Source organism: Triticum aestivum, chromosome 4A (assembly GCF_018294505.1).
Source record: "Triticum aestivum cultivar Chinese Spring chromosome 4A, IWGSC CS RefSeq v2.1, whole genome shotgun sequence".
NCBI lineage: Eukaryota > Viridiplantae > Streptophyta > Magnoliopsida > Poales > Poaceae > Triticum > Triticum aestivum.
The window spans coordinates 123,055,771-123,075,693 of NC_057803.1; positions in this window are offsets into that span (position 1 = coordinate 123,055,771).

Consider the following 19,923-nt stretch of genomic DNA (forward strand, 5'->3'; position numbering starts at 1 on the left):
GGTTCAACCTCGGGTTTCTTCACTAGAGCAGCAGCTGAATTGCCGTTTCATGAAGTATCCCTTTGTTCCCTTGCCCTTCTTGAAACTAGTGGTTTCACCAACCATCAACAATTGATGCTCCTTCTTGATTTCTACTTTCGCGGTGTCAAACATCGCGAATACCTCAAGGATCATCATATCTATCCCTGATATGTTATAGTTCATCACGAAGCTCTAGCAGCTTGGTGGCAATGACTTTGGGGAAACATCACTATCTCATCTGGAAGATCAACTCCCACTTGATTCAAGTGATTGTTGCACTCAGACAATCTGAGCACAAGCTCAACGATTGAGCTTTTCTCCCTTAGTTTGCAGGCTAAGAAAATCGTCGGAGGTCTCATAACTCTTGACGTGGGCACGAGCCTGAAATCCCAATTTCAGCCCTCGAAACATCTCATATGTTCCGCGACGTTTCGAAAAACGTCTTTGGTGCCTCTACTCTAAACCGTTTAACTGAACTATCACGTAGTTATCAAAACGTGTATGTTCGATGTTCGAAACATCCACAAACGACGTTTGGGGTTCAGCACACTAAGCAGTGCATTAAGGACATAAGCGTTCTAGTGATCGCATAATCGCTACTATCAACTTTCAACTATAATTTTCTCTAGGAACATATCTAAACAGTAGAACTATAGCGCGAGCTACGACATAATTTGCAAAGGGTCTTTTGACTATGTTCAGGATAATTAAGTTCATCTTATGAACTCCCACTCAGATAGACATCCCTCTGGTCATCTAAGTGATCACATGATCCGAGTCAACTAGGCCGTGTCCGATCATCACGTGAGACGGACTAGTCATCATCGGTGAACATCTTCATGTTGATCGTATCTACTATACGACTCATGCTCGACCTTTCGGTCTCCGTGTTCCGAGGCCATGTCTGCACATGCTAGGCTCGTCAAGTTAACCCTAAGTGTTTTCGCTGTGTAAAACTGTCTTACACCCGTTGTATGTGAACGTAAGAATCCATCACACCCGATCATCACGTGGTGCTTAGAAGCGACGAACTGTAGCAACGGTGCACAGTTAGGGGAGAACACTTCTTGAAATTTTGTAAGGGATCATCTTATTTACTACCGTCGTCCTAAGTAAACAAGATGCATAAACATGATAAACATCACATGCAATCAAATAGTGACATGATATGGCCAATATCATTTTGCTCCTTTTGATCTTCATCTTCGGGGCTCCATGATCATCATCGTCACCGGCATGACACCATGATCTCCATCATCATGATCTCCATCATCGTGTCTTCATGAAGTTGTCACGCCAACGACTACTTCTACTTCTATGGCTAACGCGTTTAGCAATAAAGTAAAGTAAGTTACATGGCGTTCTTCAATGACACGCAGGTCATACAAAAAATAAAGACAACTCCTATGGCTCCTGCCGGTTGTCATACTCATCGACATGCAAGTCGTGAATCCTATTACAAGAACATGATCAATCTCATACATCACATATCATTCATCACATTCTTCTTGGCCATATCACATCACATAGCATACCCTGCAAAAACAAGTTAGACGTCCTCTAATTGTTGTTGCATGTTTTACGTGGCTGCTATGGGTTTCTAGCAAGAACGTTTCTTACCTACGCAAGACCACAACGTGATATGCCAATTGCTATTTACCCTTCATAAGGACCCTTTTCATCGAATCCGTTCCGACTAAAGTGGGAGAGACTGGCACCCGCTAGCCACCTTATGCACCAAGTGCATGTCAATCGGTGGAACCTGTCTCACGTAAGAGTACGTGTAAGGTCGGTCCGGGCCGCTTCATCCCACAATACCGTCGAAACAAGATTGGACTAGTAACGGTAAGCATATTGAACAACATCAACGCCCACAACTACTTTGTGTTCTACTCGTGCAAAGAATCTACGCAATAGACCTAGCTCATGATGCCACTGTTGGGGAACGTAGCAGAAATTCAAAATTTTCCTACGTGTCACCAAGATCTATCTATGGAGAGACCAGCAACGAGTAGAAGGAGAGTGCATCTACATACCCTTGTAGATCGCTAAGCGGAAGCGTTCAAGTGAACGGGGTTGATGGAGTCGTACTCGTCGTGATTCAGATCACCGATGATCAAGTGCCGAACGGACGGCACCTCCGCGTTCAACACACGTACAGCCCGGTGACGTCTCCCACGCCTTGATCCAGCAAGGAGAGAGGGAGAGGTTGAGGAAGACTCCATCCAACAGCAGCACAACGGCGTGGTGGTGATGGAGGAGCGTGGCAATCCAGCAGGGCTTCGCCAAGCACCATGGGAGAGGAGGAGGAGGGAGAGGGGCAGGGCTGCACCAACGAGAGATCAAATCGCGTGTTATGGGCAGCCCCTAGGCCTCATATATATAGGGGAAGGGGAGGGCTGCGCCCCCTTTAGGGTTTCCCACCCCTAAGGGGCGGTGGCCAGCCTCCAGATGGCATCTGGTGCGGCGGCCAAGAGGGGGGGAGGAGTCCATCCTCCCCAAGGCACCTCAGAGGTGCCTTCCCCCTTGAGGACTCTTCCCTCTAGGGTTCCCTAGGCGCATGGGCCTCTTGGGGCTGGTGCCCTTGGCCCATGTAGGCCAAGGCGCACCCCCTACAGCCCATGTGCCCCCCCGGGGCAGGTGGCCCCACCCGGTGGGCCCCCGGGACCCTTCCGGTGGTCCTGGTACAATACCGATGACCCCGAAACTTGTCCCGATCGCCGAAACAGGACTTCCTATATATAAATCTTTACCTCCGGACCATTCTGGAACTCCTCGTGACGTCCGGGATCTCATCCGGGACTCCGAACAACATTCGGTAACCACATACAAGCTTCCTTTATAACCCTAGCATCATCGAACCTTAAGTGTGTAGACCCTACGGGTTCGGGAGACATGCAGACATGACCGAGACGTTCTCCAGTCAATAACCAAAAGCGGGATCTGGATACCCATGTTGGCTCCCACATGTTCCACGATGATCTCATCAGATGAACCACGATGTCAAGGACTCAATCGATCCCGTATACAATTCCCTTTGTCTATCGGTATGTTACTTGCCCGAGATTCGATCGTCGGTATCCAATACCTTGTTCAATCTCGTTACCGGCAAGTCACTTTACTCGTTCCGTAACACATCATCCCGTGATCAACTCCTTGGTCACATTGCGCATATGATGATGTCCTACCGAGTGGGCCCAGAGATACCTCTCCGTTTACACGGAGTGACAAATCCCAGTCTCGATCCGCATAAAACAATAGATACTTTCGGAGATACCTGTAGTGCACCTTTATAGTCACCCAGTTACGTTGTGACGTTTGATACACCCAAAGCACTCCTACGGTATCCAGGAGTTACACGATCTCATGGTCAAAGGAAGAGATACTTGACATTGGCAAAGCTCTAGCAAATGAACTACACGATCTTTTGTGCTAGTCTTAGGATTGGGTCTTGTCCATCACATCATTCTCCTAATGATGTGATCCCGTTATCAACGACATCCAATGTCCATAGCCAGGAAACCATGACTATCTGTTGATCACAACGAGCTAGTCAACTAGAGGCTCACTAGGGACATATTGTGGTCTATGTATTCACACGTGTATTACGATTTCCGGATAATACAGTTATAGCATGAATAAAAGACAATTATCATAAACAAGGAAATATAATAATAATACTTTTATTATTGCCTCTAGGGCATATTTCCAACACGCCTCTCCCCCTCGTCCGTCTGATCCGAGATCTACGGTTAGGAATAGATCTGTTTGTTTTTTTCCAACAGTTTTCTTTAAGTAGTGAAGGTCCGTTGTTTTAGTGTTTGCAGCAAACGGTTTTTGTTTTATAAGCTTCTACAGCGAACGTTCGTTAGATAGATTTTTTTCTGTTTAATTTCGGCCAGGGACCTATGTGTATTGATTTTATTTACAGATTAGTCCCTAATCTTCAAACCATCACTACTTTTTACTCGTTTGTCCAAATCCAATGAAACCAACGCTCACTTCTTCGTTACGATATCCTCTATCCAGTAATCCAACCCAAACATGTTTTTGAAAAGATTAAAATTTAAATTAGATCAGATTTGAATTCAAACTTCGTTTGATCATAACTTGAGTTTCGTAACTCCGTTTCAGTTGATTCTTTTTGCAAATCGAAGCTCTTGACCTAAACCTTCTGATAAGGCCAAATTCACTTAATTTTGGTACTGTTAGAAATTGTTTTATGTTGCAAGGGTTATTTGCTTGGTTTTGACGTTCTCCGAATTGTTTTCTTTGTTCTCTCCGATCTTTGAGTGATTGCTTATGTGTGGTGACTATTGCTTGCTTACGATAGATTGACCGGAGTGTGACGAGTAGAACTATCAAGAGTTTTGAGTGCGAATCATCTTCATCAACATTGCAGGCAAGTTCACACTTTGATCATATTCCTTTTTATACCCAATTTTTATGCATTAGTCTCAACCCTCAAACATTGCATGAGTAGGATTGATAACATGTGGGTATTGGGAGTAGTTGATGAGGTAGGAACCTATTGCAATGCATTCAAACCTTGGGAGTTACTTCTACGTTATGCATACATTGCCATGCTATGCTCGTAGACGTGGATCGGGTTTTTGAGAGTATTCATGACAGATGTGAGATTGTTAATTAATGGTTTACTTAAGGTGGCAACTTAAACACACATCTGGATGGATTGAGGCACCTGGGTATTCCAGGATTGCCTGTCTAGGCACCTGGGTAGACTAGGATTGCCTTTTTTTTATGGACCGCCACCCAGGCTCAAAGGGATCATGAGATTTTTCATACTAGAAACTTCTGTGTGCAGCCACAAGCTATTATGGGCTCTAGCATAGTTGATTAAGTCGTGCGAACTCTTACAGGGTAGACTAGCAGATGTAGGGGAAAGTAGGTGTAACGGTCTATCCATCGTAAGGTGCTAGCGCTTCTGAAAGACTATGTCTCGGTCATCCGTCTTCTCAAACACCATGAAGTGCGAGAAACCAAACGGAGGCGATCGAGTCTTGTGGGGAAAAGTGCACAAACCTCTGCAGAGTGTATAAACTAATCATGGTTAGCCGTGTCCCCGGTTATGGATGTCTTGAGTATCTAGTACCTGGATTATCATGTGAATCTCATCATGTTACTTTAAATTAAGTTTGTTGGGTTTAATGATGTTATTTAATTGGGATTGAGAATGCTATCAACCATTCTCAATGTTCAACAACCACTATGATAGTTAAATAAAATTTATTCCTTTGTAGTAGGGAAAAATTGGCTTTTCGCAAAAACCTTATAACCATAGAGCTTTTCCACCAGCCATATATGCATGTAGTGATAGCCATTGTTCATCATTCTCTATGGTGTGAATTTGCCAGTATATTCAATGTACTGACCCTCTATGGCTGCAACGTCTCATGTTGCAGGATTTCTTACGACGAGTAAGTGATACATTAGGGTTACGATTTCTACACTCAACTTTGCCGTTGGTGTTAATGGGAATCCACAACCTTGTTACTTCCACTATTTGGATTGAGGTAATAGTATTTATGTTACTTTACACGTGTGATTTACCTCTGTTATAAATCCTCGAGTACTGTGTGTGTCAGCATACCGATCCAGGGATGACACTTAAGCACATAGACTTGGTCCATTTGGGTCAGGTCGCTACATGGGTGTGTTGGGGACACAAGAGACTCTTTGTTATTTGGTTGCAGGGTTGCTTGAGAGAGACCATCTTCATCCTACGCCTCCTACGGATTGATAAACCTTAGGTCATCCACTTGAGGGAAATTTTCTACTGTCCTACAAACCTCTGCACTTGGAGGCCCAACAAAGTCTACAAGAAGAAGGTTGTGTAGTAGACATCAATCTTTCATCGAGTATTACACTCTGGTATCTCGAGAATATCACGGAACTGCATAACTTCTTATGAGTTCTTCATCAACTATGGGTCTCATTGATTCCAAATTTTCCTGGGTCTGAGTTGTTAAGTCACTTATGGACACCTATAACTAAATCAAGTCCGCACTCTGATTCAATAACTCTAAGTAATTTCCGTTGCTTATGAGTTTAATAATCCTTCAAGTCATCCCAAGCTTGATCGGCTATATCATTATCGTGCTAAATTTTAACTGTGCTACCTACTCCTTCTTCCCAGAGCACAACTTTTGACGATGAGCTAAGCTTACGTCGATCTTCCTCATCATTTCATTTTGCCTTGGACAGCAAGCTTGGTTTGGAGTTTGTGTCGTACCCTTGGTTACATTAACCTTTCGCTTCATCATTCCTTTGACTTGATGTCATCGCCGATCTATTACATCTTCGTGGATCCTCTCAACAAAAATTGTCGTGATCATCGTCAACATTTTGACTCATTCCAGGATATCAATTGAATTCATGATGGTAAGTGCCATCCTCGTCCCTTGGTAATTTGAGTTACCATCGACAACATCTTTACCTTCCTTTCATCACAAACTTGTTCATGTTATGGATACAACTTGCTATCCAGTTGTATTATGTTCTACCTTGAAGTATTACTGTCCTTTATGTGAAGGATGTTGCAAGGATTGCTCCACCTTTTAAGAATTCTTGATATAGTGATACTTATCACAAGCACAATTCTTTCTTGGTCCCCGCATTAACTAACCGGGAATATCAACAAGTGAACGGTACTGTTTGGATTCTGCCCTTCTAGCAACCCTATTGCTTTGAAGCAGATGGTTGACCGTTCATTCTAAGTCTTTTGGTTTTTGAATCACCATTCTAACATTGATCATGCTACCTAAGGCCATATTTTGAGTGCACCTTTCAACCAATGTTTAATTGTGTATGTTTCCCTCGAGCATACATCATTATATCATTTGATCTGACAAATGTTATCACCTTACTCATATAATTGTGGAAATCCATCCATTGAAATCTCGATGAATTAGCGCTCACTCCATCAGCCATCTCCACACCCTCTCCTTGGTTTAATGATGAACTCTTGTTTTAGAACTCGCTTCCATAGTTTATTTCCATGAGAATCTTGCAACTCCATCTCGTCAATTTGTGTTGCACCTTTCTTCTCAGTCATCCTAAGTCTGAGGTATCCTAATACCAATAAATCTGAATCTCAGTCAGGAATGATGGTTGGGACATTTTTCCAAGAGTTATAACATTAGTTTTTGACCCAATAAGGTGATGTAATGCCTAGCACACCTGGGCGGAGGACCTATTGTTATAATATCCTTTTTAGCAAGTTCATCCATTCTTCCATGAGGAAATTGTAAGACTTATTCTATGAGTGTTCCTGATGGATCCTTTGTGTATCCAAAGTCCGACCTTGCTCCAACACCATGTCAATGCTATCTCAAAGCATGTCTATGGTACTCCGATTTTCAACAGGAACATTTGAAGCCCAATGCTAAATGTTTCCTGCTCAATCATCCCAAACACCTTGTATGGGTAATTTCATGAAATTTTTCTCCCCTACGTAAAGAGTTTTCTACATTATATCCTATCATGGATATCATGCTCTGCTTGTCCTTGGGAAGGATATACCCTTGAATATGTGTTTAAACACATTTTCCTTTCCATTGTTTTGTTTAATCTGATAATCATATCTTCCTTTCCATTGGTTGGTTTAACGTTGCTTGTGATCTATAAGATCTAAGCAGTAATATTCTCCTGCTTATGTAAACATCTCAGTGTACAATTCTGTCATCAAGGCCCTGTTACTATTGTTGATGACATTCCGGTAGCCACCGATGGACGAGAACCTTGTCTATTGGTCTGCCTCGTTCAACGGGCAGGAAAATGGTTCTCTTTGTCCCTCGTCCTCGGTACCGATGTTGTTGCCGACATAATCGACAGGCTACCCCCTGACATGCCTTGTTTGCATGATCACACAAGACATCTCTGCCCTTCCTACTTTTATCCCACATGGTGGGCCCATAACCCACAGTTCCACAGGATCGAAATCTGACTCTCGTGTACATCCCTGTTTTCTAAGTTATCCCTCACGCCTGGCTTCATATGTAATTCACGAGCCACCTTCCTTGTGATCTATTCTGTTATCAGATGCAATACTTATTCTTGATGCTCTGAGCCCCTTTCACACCCTGTTTCAAACATCGAACGATTGCCTAACCGCTTGAAGCTTCTTATTGCAACTTCTTACCTTGCTCTCGATGACTTTCTTGAATTTCAACTCGAGAGATGCCTCTATGACACATTCACGAGAAAGCCCCTACCTATCTTGTGTTGAGCTCTGTCCTTCCCGAGTCTTTCCCCCTTACTCCACCTCTTAAATCTCAGGACGAGATTTCTTGTAGTGGAGGAGATTTGTAACACCCCGAGGATCATGCTACAGTAATCTCCCCCTAATGGTGGCCATGTCATCGTGATTACTATGCAGCTTGCCACTTGTCCAAAAATCAAAGCCTTTTCAAATTTAAAATAAGTCGAATAAATTATTTCTTCGAGCAGTAAAACAAAAATGTTTGCATCATTCTAAAAAGTCTCCTGATCATTTCTCATGTTGAAATCAACATCATTTGACTCACCAATTAACCCCTAGGAAATTATAAAGTGGTCCAACAGTAAATGAAAATAGCCTTTTCAAAATAAACAAATACTTATACAATTACAAATGTCCCCAAACTTTGTGGGACGCTCCAGAATATTGCATGGTAATTATTTGCAAATTTTGAGTCCAAGCAAAATTCATTTGCTATATGAACTAAATAGAAAACTGAGACAAAATGATTAACAAAAAAAGAGAAATGAAAATGGACAAACTTACCTGTTGGACTAGGCTCTATGTGCACAGTGCACAATCGGCCTAGTCCAGCCATGCCTTCTCCTTCCTTCCTGTTCACAGGAGGCCGTGGCGCGCATCCGACCGGCCATGGCCGCACCATGGCGCGTGCCGGCCATCCCCCGGTCTCATTGGAGTATAAGGCCGAGCCAGACCCCCCTGCAAACCCTAGCACCTTCCCTATTCACCACCCGTTCCCCTCTTCTTACTCCCACATGAGTCCGAGCATGCTCGTCGACGCCGCCGCACCTCACGCGACCACCGGCCATCCCGAGCTGCTACAAGGTGGCTAGGAGCCTACCCGACCTCGTCTCCTTCACCTACGCCTCTGGATCGAAGCCAAAAGGCCATGTGCGCTCCGCATCGAGCTGCCATCCCCACCACAGCCGCCGCGGCCATCACCGTCGATCTCCACCACCGGCGCCTCCCCGACCTTCCCCGAGCTCGTTGACGTCGCTCACTTCGGCAAGTCCTCCCCGGACCTTCACAGCAACGGAGGTGAGCCCTCCCTTCGACTCCCACATTCCCCTATTCCACAGCCGTAGGACGCTGCATCACCATGCCCGAACTCGCGGCCAACGCGCCCGTCGTTGTACCCATGCGCGCTGTGCTCCTTGGCCGTGCCCCTGACCCATTTGACAGCGCCAGTCAGGGACCGACCCACGCGCGCGGCCTCCCATCCCCCCCCCCGCTCGCCCGATGCTGCTCCTGCTTCCTACCGCAGCCACCGCACCTGCTGCTCACCGCTGTTGGCTGCCCCCGCCCCGTACCCTGTGCACTCCAGGCTCGCCCGAGACCATGCCGCCCTCCCCTCCTGCTTGCCGCTGGCCGCTTCACCTCGCCGGCGCTGCCCGCGCCAGCTTTCACCGGCGCCAACGCGCTGCCCGGACCCCTCACCTTTGCCCGCTCCCCCACTGGCCTCCTAATGCTTCTGCTCCTCCTCCCGCCGCCGCACTCGCCTCCACCGGACCGCGCCGGCTCCGCCCGGCCACGCCCGTGCTCCGCCTCAGCATGCTGGCACCCGCGCCCGCCAGCCTCCCTGCGCGCGCTCGCTCCCCTCACCCTGCCCCGTCGTCCCGCTGCGCACGTCGCCGCCTGCGTGTGCAGCCGCGCGCCATCGCCGCGCCCTTGCCCGTGTCCGCGCCCGTGACCGCCGGCGCCCCTCGCGCGTCGCCCCGGCCGCGTCCGTCGCTGCTCGGACCCGCTTCCCCTGACCCGACCTTGCCGCTGCCGGGCGCAGCTCCGGCCGGCCGGCGAGCCCCTCCGTGGCCACGACCTTCCCCAGCCCCCTCACCCGGGCGGGTTTGGCCACGCTGGGCGCCGACGCCCACTGTCTGATAGCCCAGTGCCCACTGTGGCCTACGGGCCATTGACAGATGGTGCCCGCCCCCTTTAAAAAAAGTTTTAAAAATATATATATATATAATTATTATTATAATTAATTAATTAATTAATTAACTTAATTTAAATTTGCTTAATTAACTTAAAGTAGTTAACGTGCTAATTAGCTACTTCATTTGTAATTAGTTATAACAGTCAATGACAGGGGGCCCACCCCTGTTGACCAGTGAAACGTTGACTGGTCAACTGGGACCCCCTAGCCCACTTGTCATCCATTGGGTGCATTTTGTGTACCCTGTGCTGGGTGCGTCTAGCATTTAAGCCTTATTTCCAAATTATAAATAAATTCAGAAAATGCACTAAAACTTTAGAAATCCATAGAAATTAATCCGTAACTCGGATGAAAAAGTTTTCTACATGAAAGTTGCTCAGAACGACGAGACGAAACCGAATATGCAGCCCGTTCGTCCACCACACATCCCTAGCATAGTGAAAACGCAACTTTCCCCCTCCGGTTCATTTGTCCGAAAATGCAAAACACCGGGAATACTTTCCCAGATGTTGCCCCCCTTTGCCGGTATCACCTAATACCGCGTTAGGGCATACCTGGCACCGCGTATTGCCTTGTTATGCTTTGTGATACTTTGATTGCTTTGTTATTTATTGTGTTCCCCTCGGTTACTTCTTTTCGGTAGACCCCGAGATCGCTGCCGATACCCCTGTGATCGACTACATCGACGACGACCCCTCCTTCTTGCCAGAGCAACCAGGAAAGCCCCCCCCCCCTTGATCACCAGATATCGCCTATTCTTCTCTCTACCACTTGCATTAGATTAGTGTAGCATGTTACTGTTTTCCGTTAATCCTATTCTGATGCATAGCCTGTGATTGTTGCTACAAATGTTGATACCTTACCTGCAATCCTAAATGCTTAGTATAGGATGCTAGTTTATCATCAATGGCCCTACATTCTTGTCAGTCTGCCATGCTATACTATCGGGTCGTGATCACGTCGGGTGTTGATCACGGGTATTTATTATATATAATACACATGATATATGTTGTGACAAAAGTCGGGTCGGCTCGTAGAGTACCCGCAACTGATTCCGTTGTGGGGGCTGAAGGGGCAGGTGGTTCCATCTAGGTAGCGGTGGGCCTGGGTTCCCGACGACCCCTGACTGTTACTTTGTGGTGGAGCGACATGGCAGGTTGCGGCCACCTAGGAGAGAGGTGGGCCTGGCCCTGGTCGGTGTCCGCGGTTACTTCAAAATAACACGCTTAACGAGATCTTGGTATTTGATCCGAGTCTGGCCATTGGCCTATACACACTAACCAACTACGCGGGAACAGTTATGGGCACTCGACGTCGTGGTATCAACCGAAGCCTTCTTGACGTCAGCGACTGAGCGGCGCGCGCCGGATTGGACTGGAACGCCTGCTCTTGTATTAGGGAGGCTAGGTTTGCTTACCGGTCGCGTTCGCAACATGCAGGTGTGCAACGGGCGATGGGCCCAGACCCCTGTGCCATAGGATTTAGACCGGTGTGCTGACCTCTCTGTTGTGCCGAGGTAGGGCTGCGACGTGTTGATCTTCCGAGGCCGGGCATGACACAGAAAAGTGTGTCCGGACAAAGGGGATCGAGCGTGTTGGGAAATGTGGTTCACCCCTGCAGGGAAGTTGATCTATTCAAATAGCTGTGTCCCTCGGTAAAAGGACGACCCAGAGTTGTACCTTGACCATATGACAACTAGAACCAGATACTTAATAAAACGCACCCTTCCAAGTGCCAGATACAACCAGTGATCGCTCTCATAGGGCGACGAGGGGAGGATCACCGGGTAGGTTTATGCTACACGATACTACTTGGTGAACTTACCATCTACTCTCTTCTATATGCTGCAAGATGGAGGCGGCCAGAAGCGTAGTCTTCGATATGACTAGCTATCCCCCTCTTATTCTGGCATTCTGCAGTTCAGTCCACAGATACTACCCTTTTCATTGATACCAATGCATATGTAGTGTAGATCCTCGCTTGCGAGTACTTTGGATGAGTACTCACGGTTGCTTTCCTACTTCTTTTTCCCCTTTTCCCGGTTATTGCGATCTTATGATGAAGACCAGGAGCCAGAGGATCCCAAGGACGATTCTACGCGGAGTTCGGCATCGAGGAGTAGTTAGGAGGTCCCAGGCAGGAGGCCTCGCCTTTTCGATCATTGCTACATTTTGTACTAGCCTTCTTAAGGCAAACTTGTTTAACTTATGTCTGTACTCAGATACTATTGTTCCACTGACTCTTGTGTAGTCGAGCATTTGTATTCGAGTCTTCGAGGCCCCTGGCTTGTAATATAAAGCTTGTGTTATTTTAATTTGTGTCTAGAGTTGTGTTGTGATATCTTCCCGTGAGTCCTTGATCTTGATCGTACACATTTGCATGTATGATTAGTGTATGGTCAAATCAGGGGCGTCACTGAGTAGTCATCAGCTTTGCTCTGCCAGACGTTCTTAACGTCATCAGCAACATCTGCAATAGGCCTGGCACCTAGCGGTGCTTCCAGGACGTAATTCTTCTGTGCAGCAATGAGGATAATCCTCAAATTACGGACCCAGTCTGTGTAATTGCTACCGTCATCTTTCAACTTTGCTTTCTCAAGGAACGCATTAAAATTGAACGGAATAACAACACGGGCCATCTATCTACAACAACATAGACAAGCAAAATACTATCAGGTACTAAGTTCATGATGAATTTAAGTTCAATTAATCATAATACTTAAGAACTCTCACTTAGATAGATATCCCTCTAATCATCTAAGTGATTACGTGATTCAAATCAACTAAACCATAACCGATCATCACGTGAAATGGAGTAGTTTTCAATGGTGAACATCACTATGTTGATCATATCTACTATATGATTCACGCTCGACCTTTCGGTCTCACTGTTCCGAGGCCATATCTATATATTCTAGGCTCGTCAAGTTTAACCCGAGTATTCTACGTGTGCAAAACTGGCTTGCACCCATTGTATAAGAACGTTGAGCTTATCACACCCGATCATCACGTGGTGTCTCGGCACGATGATCTTTTGCAACGGTGCATACCCAGGGAGAACACTTGTACCTTGAAATTTTTACTGAGAGATTATCTTATAATGCTACCATTAATCAAAGCAGAATAAGATGCATAAAGGATAAACATCACATGCAATCAATATAAGTGATATGATATGGCCATCATCATCTTGTGCCTTTGATCTCCATCTCCAAAGCACCGTCATGATCACCATCGTCATCGGCGCGACACCTTGATCTCCATCGTAGCATCGTTGTCGTCTTGCCAACTATTGCTTCTACGACTATCGCTACCGCTTAGTGATAAAGTAAAGCAATTACATGCCGATTGCATTTCATATAATAAAGTGACAACCATATGGCTCCTGCCAGTTGCCGATAACTCCGTTACAAAACATGATCATCTCATACAATAAAATATAGCATCATGCCTTGACCATATCACATCACAACATGCCCTGCAAAAACAAGTTATACGTCCTCTACTTTGTTGTTGCAAGTTTTACGTGGTTGCTATGGGCTGAGCGAGAACCGTTCTTACCTACGCATCAAAACCACAACGATAGTTCGTCAAGTTAGTGCTGTTTTGACCTTCAACAAGGACCGGGCGTAGTCACACTCGGTTCAACTAAAGTTGGAGAAACTGACACCCGCCAGCCACCTATGTGCAAAGCACGTCGGTAGAACCAGTCTCGCGTAATCGTACACGTATGTCGGTCCGGGCCGCTTCATCCAACAATACCGCCGAACCAAAGTATGACTTGCTGGTAAGTAGTATGACTTGTATCGCCCACAACTCACTTGTGTTCTACTCGTGCATATAACATCTACGCATAAACCTGGCTCGAATGCCACTGTTGGGGAACGCAGTAATTTCAAAAAAATTCCTACGCACATGCAAGATCATGGTGATGCATAGCAACAAGAGGGGAGAGTGTCGTCTACGTACCCTTGTAGACCATAAGGGAAGCGTTATGACAACACGGTTGATGTAGTCGTACGTCTTCATGATCGACCGATCCTCAGTACCGAACGTACGACACCTCCGCGTTCAGCACACGTCCAGCTCGGTGACGTCCCGTGAACTCACGATCCAGTAGAGCTTCCGGGAAGAGCTTCGTCAGCATGATGGTGTGGTGACGGTGTTTTTTTTTGACAGAAAGACTGTAAGGGAACCCCCTACAGTATAATTGGTGCAACAACCCCAAATTGCAAGTACCATGCCTTGAACCTGGGTGGGTGGGAAGGCATCAGCCCCTTCCAACCACTAGGCTATGCCTTAGTCTGCGTGTGGTGACGGTGTTGATGAAGCTACCGATGCAGGGCTTTGCCTAAGCACCGCTACAATATGACCGAGGTGGATTATGGTGGAGGGGGGCACCGCACACGGCTAAAAGATCAATGATCAATTGTTGTGTCTCCAAGGGGTGCCCCCTCCCCGTATATAAAGGAGTGGAGGACGGGGAGGGGGCCAGCCTCCTATGGCGCGCCCCGTGAGGGGTCCTACTCCCACCGGGAGTAGGACTCCCCTATTCCAAGTAGGAGTAGGAGTAGGAGAGGAAGGGAGAGAAGAAGAGCAGGAAAGGGGGGCGCTGACGAAGCTATGTACCTAGGGTAGGGTCATGGATCTGTCCAAGATACCCTTCCCAAGGACATCTCTAAAAGAACCAGAAGCCGTCGAAGAGAAATCATCATCCACTCGACCAAAAAGTTATGTTCCACTCGACAGTCTTGAAGACACTCGACCATACAAACAACCACTCGACCACCAGAAGATGTGAAGCCATTCACTCCGCAACGGTCGGGATTTAAGTCATAGCTTTAATAATCATTTATAGCACTTTACTTCGGATGTTACCAGTAACGCTCCTCCTTTATGAACATTGAACCCTGTGTAACGGAGGGGGGCTGGGGTCCTGGCGCACTCTATATAAGCCACCCCCTCCTCTGGGACAAGGGTTCGCACCCCCTGTAACTCACACAGATATATCCAGTCGACCGCCTCTGGGCTCCAAGACGTAGGGCTGTTACTTCCTCCGAGAAGGGCCTGGACTCGTGAAACTTGCGTGTACAACTCCTCCATAGCTAGGATCTTGCCTCTACATACCTACCCCCCATTCTACTGTCATACTTAGAACCACGACAGTTGGCGCCCACTGTGGGGCAGGTGTCTTAGCGACTTTTTGGAGAAGTTGCAATTTTTCCGATCCCCTTCATCATGGTTTCAGGCGGAGGTTTGGCTGAAGGCCGCGAGATCCGTCTCGGCACGCTCGTGTTTCTCGCCGACGACTCCGCTTGGCTTCAGGAGGCTCCACTCGACGTCGACGCACTCCCCGTCCGCGGGGCGACGCACTTTCGCGTGTGCGTCCGCGGCGTCCTCCTGCGGCAGCCGTCGACCCAGTATCGATCGGCTCCTATGGCTTCCCCCCTCCCTGCGGCCCGCCGAAGCAAACGTTCCGGTCGGTCGAGGCTTCAGCGGTGGGTGAAGCATGCGATGGCTCGTCAGTCGGCCACCCCTCAAGTCGCGGCAATCGAGCGCGACGAAACCCTCTACGGCTTGTTCGATTTGTGGACTGGCTCCGTAGAGACCGCATTCGAGTGCGATAGCAGCGACCCCGCGGAAGAAGTTTTGATGGTCAATGGACCATGCAGTCCTCCTGGCTTCACCCGTGAAGACGGAGGTGATGGGAACGGCGATCTGTCGCGCGTTCATGAAGAGTACCGCCCCGAACCCCTCTCCTCACAGCAAAGAGAAGAACTTCGCCGCTGGAATATGGATGCACTTCACACTCCTATCGTTGGAGAAACCCCTAAGGCCCAGGCCTTGGAGGAGGCGCGCCTGGCCAAATTGACTGAGCGCACTCGACTGGAGAATCTCCAGCGTGCACTCGACGAGCGTGCTCGACAGCGTGCTCCTGAATCTAGTCGACGTCAACTCTTTCCGCCTCCGACTTAGGTATACCGAACTCCGATCCAAAATCTCGCAGCTGCAGCCCGGATAGCGGAGTTGATCCAACCTTCCCAATCAGAAGCTGGTCGAGGTCTGGTGCAGATCCGAGCTTTGCTCCGTGCAGCAGGAGAGCAGAATACAGCAGTATCTCAGTCGCGGAATAGGATCCATAGCAGGTCCATGGTTGCAGACACAGTTCAGTCGGCTGACAGCCCAAGATCGCCCCCGAGGCATGAGGGGCGTGGAGACCGATGAGATCAGTATAGAAACCGTGAGCAGTATGATCACCGAGTCGATCGCGATGATCATCGTCGAGTGCCCACACCTCCCCCAAGGAGTGGGTCGTACGTGCCTCGGCAACATGATGACAGTCGCCCTCATAGTATGGGGCGAGGGGTTCCAGTCGACCCCAGAGAGTCGGGCTTTGATGCGAGATCTGTTCTCGTTCAGGGCTTGGTCGACAGAAACAGAGCTCACCGTGAGGGTCATGACAGAGATGTACCAACCAGCAGCAGGGTGCATGTCTCAGGTCCGGAGTGCTTCAGCAGGGCCATCAGGGCTGTAGTGATTCCTCCCAACTTCAGGTTGGCGACTGGAGTCAGTAAGTTCACTGGTGAGTCCAAGCCTGATACTTGGCTTGAAGACTACCGAGTGGCTGTCCAGATTGGTGGCGGCAATGATGAAGTGGCCATGAAACACCTTCCTCTGATGCTGGAGGGCTCAGCTAGAGCATGGCTGAATCAGTTAGCACCAAGCAGTATTTATACTTGGGAAGATCTTGCCCGAGTATTTGTCAGAACGTTCAAAGGGACTTGCAAACGGCTGGCAGGGCTGACCGAATTACAGTGTTGCGTGCAGAAACTGAATGAGTCTTTGAGAGATTATATCCAGAGATGGATCACGTTGCATCACACGGTGGAGAATTTGTCTGATCACCAGGCAATTTGTGCCTTTAAAGAAGGTGTCAAGTATCAGGAATTGAATATGAAGTTCAGTCAGATAGGAGATATGACCCTGACTCGGATGATGGAAATTGCCACCAAGTATGCCAACGGTGAAGAAGAAGACCGACTCCGAAGTGGCAAGCACAAGACAGTCGCCCATGAAACCGGAGGACGCAACTCCAGTCGGAAACAGAAGCGCAAGGCCGAGCCAGCCGCCCCTGGTGAAGCCTTAGATGTGACTCAAGGAAAGTTCAAAGGGAAGCCCAAGGGGCCGTGGAACCCCAAGAAAGTAAAAGATCAAGATGGAAACGATGTGCTGGATTTGCCATGCAACATCCACATCAAAAAAGATGAAGAGGGTAGTTTCATTTACCCGAAGCATAACACTCGACAGTGTCGACTCCTAATCCAACAGTTCTGAGAGAAACAACCCAAGGAAAAGGAGAAAGAAGCAGACAAGGTTGAGGATGAGGAAGAGGATGATGATGGTTATCCCCACGTGAATTCCACCTTGATGATTTTCGCTGAAGTTGAGAGTAAAAGTCGATTGAAAGTCATCAACAGAGAAGTGAACATGGTCGCTCCGGTGACACCCAGTTATTTGAAGTGGTCCTAGACCGCCATTACATTCGACCAGTCCAATCACCTAGCGCACATAGCCACCCCTGGGAGGCAAGCGTTGGTGGTCGACCCAGTAGTCGAAGGCACCCAACTGACAAAGGTTCTGATGGATGGTGGTAGTGGCCTGAATATACTGTATGCAGAGACGTTGAAAGGAATGGGAATTCCGATGTCCAGACTCAGTGAGAGTAATATGAGTTTCCATGGGGTCATTCCAGGCAAGAAGGCTGCATCACTCGGCCAGATTGCTCTCGACGTGGTTTTCGGTGATTCCAAGAATTACCGCAAAGAAAAGTTGACATTTGAAGTTGTGGATTTTCAGAGTGCATATCATGCTATTCTAGGCAGGCCAGCTTATGCACGTTTTATGGCTCGACCATGTTACGTGTACCTCAAATTGAAGATGCCTGGTCCCAAAGGGGTGATCACTATCACTGGTAATCGGAAGAAGGCGGAAGAGTGCTTCCAGAAGGGTTCAAAGATCGCTGATGCACAGATGGTTGTAGTAGAATTGCAAGAATATCAGAAAAATGCAGATCCGAGTGATTTGTTGCGAGCCAAGAAGCCCACCACAGATTCAGCATTCCAGTCATCTGGCGAGACAAAGTCGATTCACATTCACCCGATAGACCCCAATGCTGCTCCGACTCACATTTCAACCACACTCGACTCCAAATAGGAAGAAGCGCTCATCCAGTTCCTCCATGAGAACTGGGACATCTTTGCATGGAAACCTTCTGACATGCCAGGTGTTCCCAGGGGACTGGCTGAGCACCGTTTGCGGGTCGACCCAAAAGCGAAACCAGTCAAAGAGCATCTTCGACGGTACGCCGTACAGAAGAGGAAGGCAACCGGTGAAGAGGTGGCTCGGCTTTTGGCAGCTGAGTTTATCCGTGAGATTTACCACTCCGAGTGGTTAGTGTAAGTGCATCTAGTGCCCCTTAGTGATTTTGGTGTACTGAAGACTTATAGGTTAAGGGACTAATGTGTTTATGAGTGTACACAGGTCTATAAGTCTATGAGGAGTTTGATATTTACGGAGAAAGTCGACCCTTAAAAATGAAGTTCTTCGTCTGAGGACGTTGGTACTCTGAAGACTTTCTGAAGACTTTGAAAGTGAAGAAATTGGTGTGACCTTGAAGACTTGGTATTCAGTCGAGGAACATGAAGCGTGAAGACTTTTGTTTTCATAGTTTCATTTTCTCTTTCTTGAGTCATAGGAAACACCGTACTGTTAAAGGGGGTCGAGGAAATACTAAGGAAAAATTTCCAAGTGATGCTGAACTCAAAATCCTACACCTACCAATCCCTTCGAGTGAAGCCATTGGAAATCTCATACAGTTCAGTCAATTTCTTCAGTGACAGAGACGAAGTTCTTCTGGTCTCTGAGGAATTTGTTCTGACTGAGGAGTTAGGAATTCGCCAGTGCGGATTTCCTACACAGTGAGGAACATGATAGCCCTGAGGATTTTGCTACTCAAAAATCCCGACCGTTGCTGTGCTATGCGCCAACTGTCCCAAAATATCTATCCACCTAACGGTCATATCATTGAAGGGCATTTATGTCTTATCATGTCGGGCTGCTCCCTAGGCTATAAATAGCCGCCCCCTACAACCACTAGCTGGTTGGCTGCTCCGAGAGAAACTGACACTTGTCATTTGAGAGCAACCCATCCTCTGAAGACTTTGAGCGAAAATCATCAAGTGAGGAAAAACCCAAACCAAAACCCAAACACCTACAAACCCCAAGTGATTGAGCATCACTGAAGAGATTGATCCTGCGTGGATCCGACGCTTGTTACCTTTGAAGACTGTGCTTCTTCCAGACGGTTAGGCGTCATGGTCTAGAGCATCCAAGAGGAATTGTGGATCGCTGAGTGACCGAGTTTGTGAAGGTTTGGAAGTCGCCTGAAGACTTACCACGAGTGATTGGACGAGGTCTGTGTGTCCTTAGTTCAAGGAGAATACGGTGAGGACTGGGTGTCCTGAGCTGCGTGTTCAGGACTGGGTGTCCGGGACTGTGTGTCCTCGAGTTTAAATACTCAGCCGCTCCAACCAGACGAAGTTTTACCCAGGTTCGGGCCCTCTTGATGGAGGTAAAACCCTATGTCCTGCTTGATTAATATTGATGATATGGGTAGTACAAGAGTAGATCTACCATGAGATCAGAGAGGC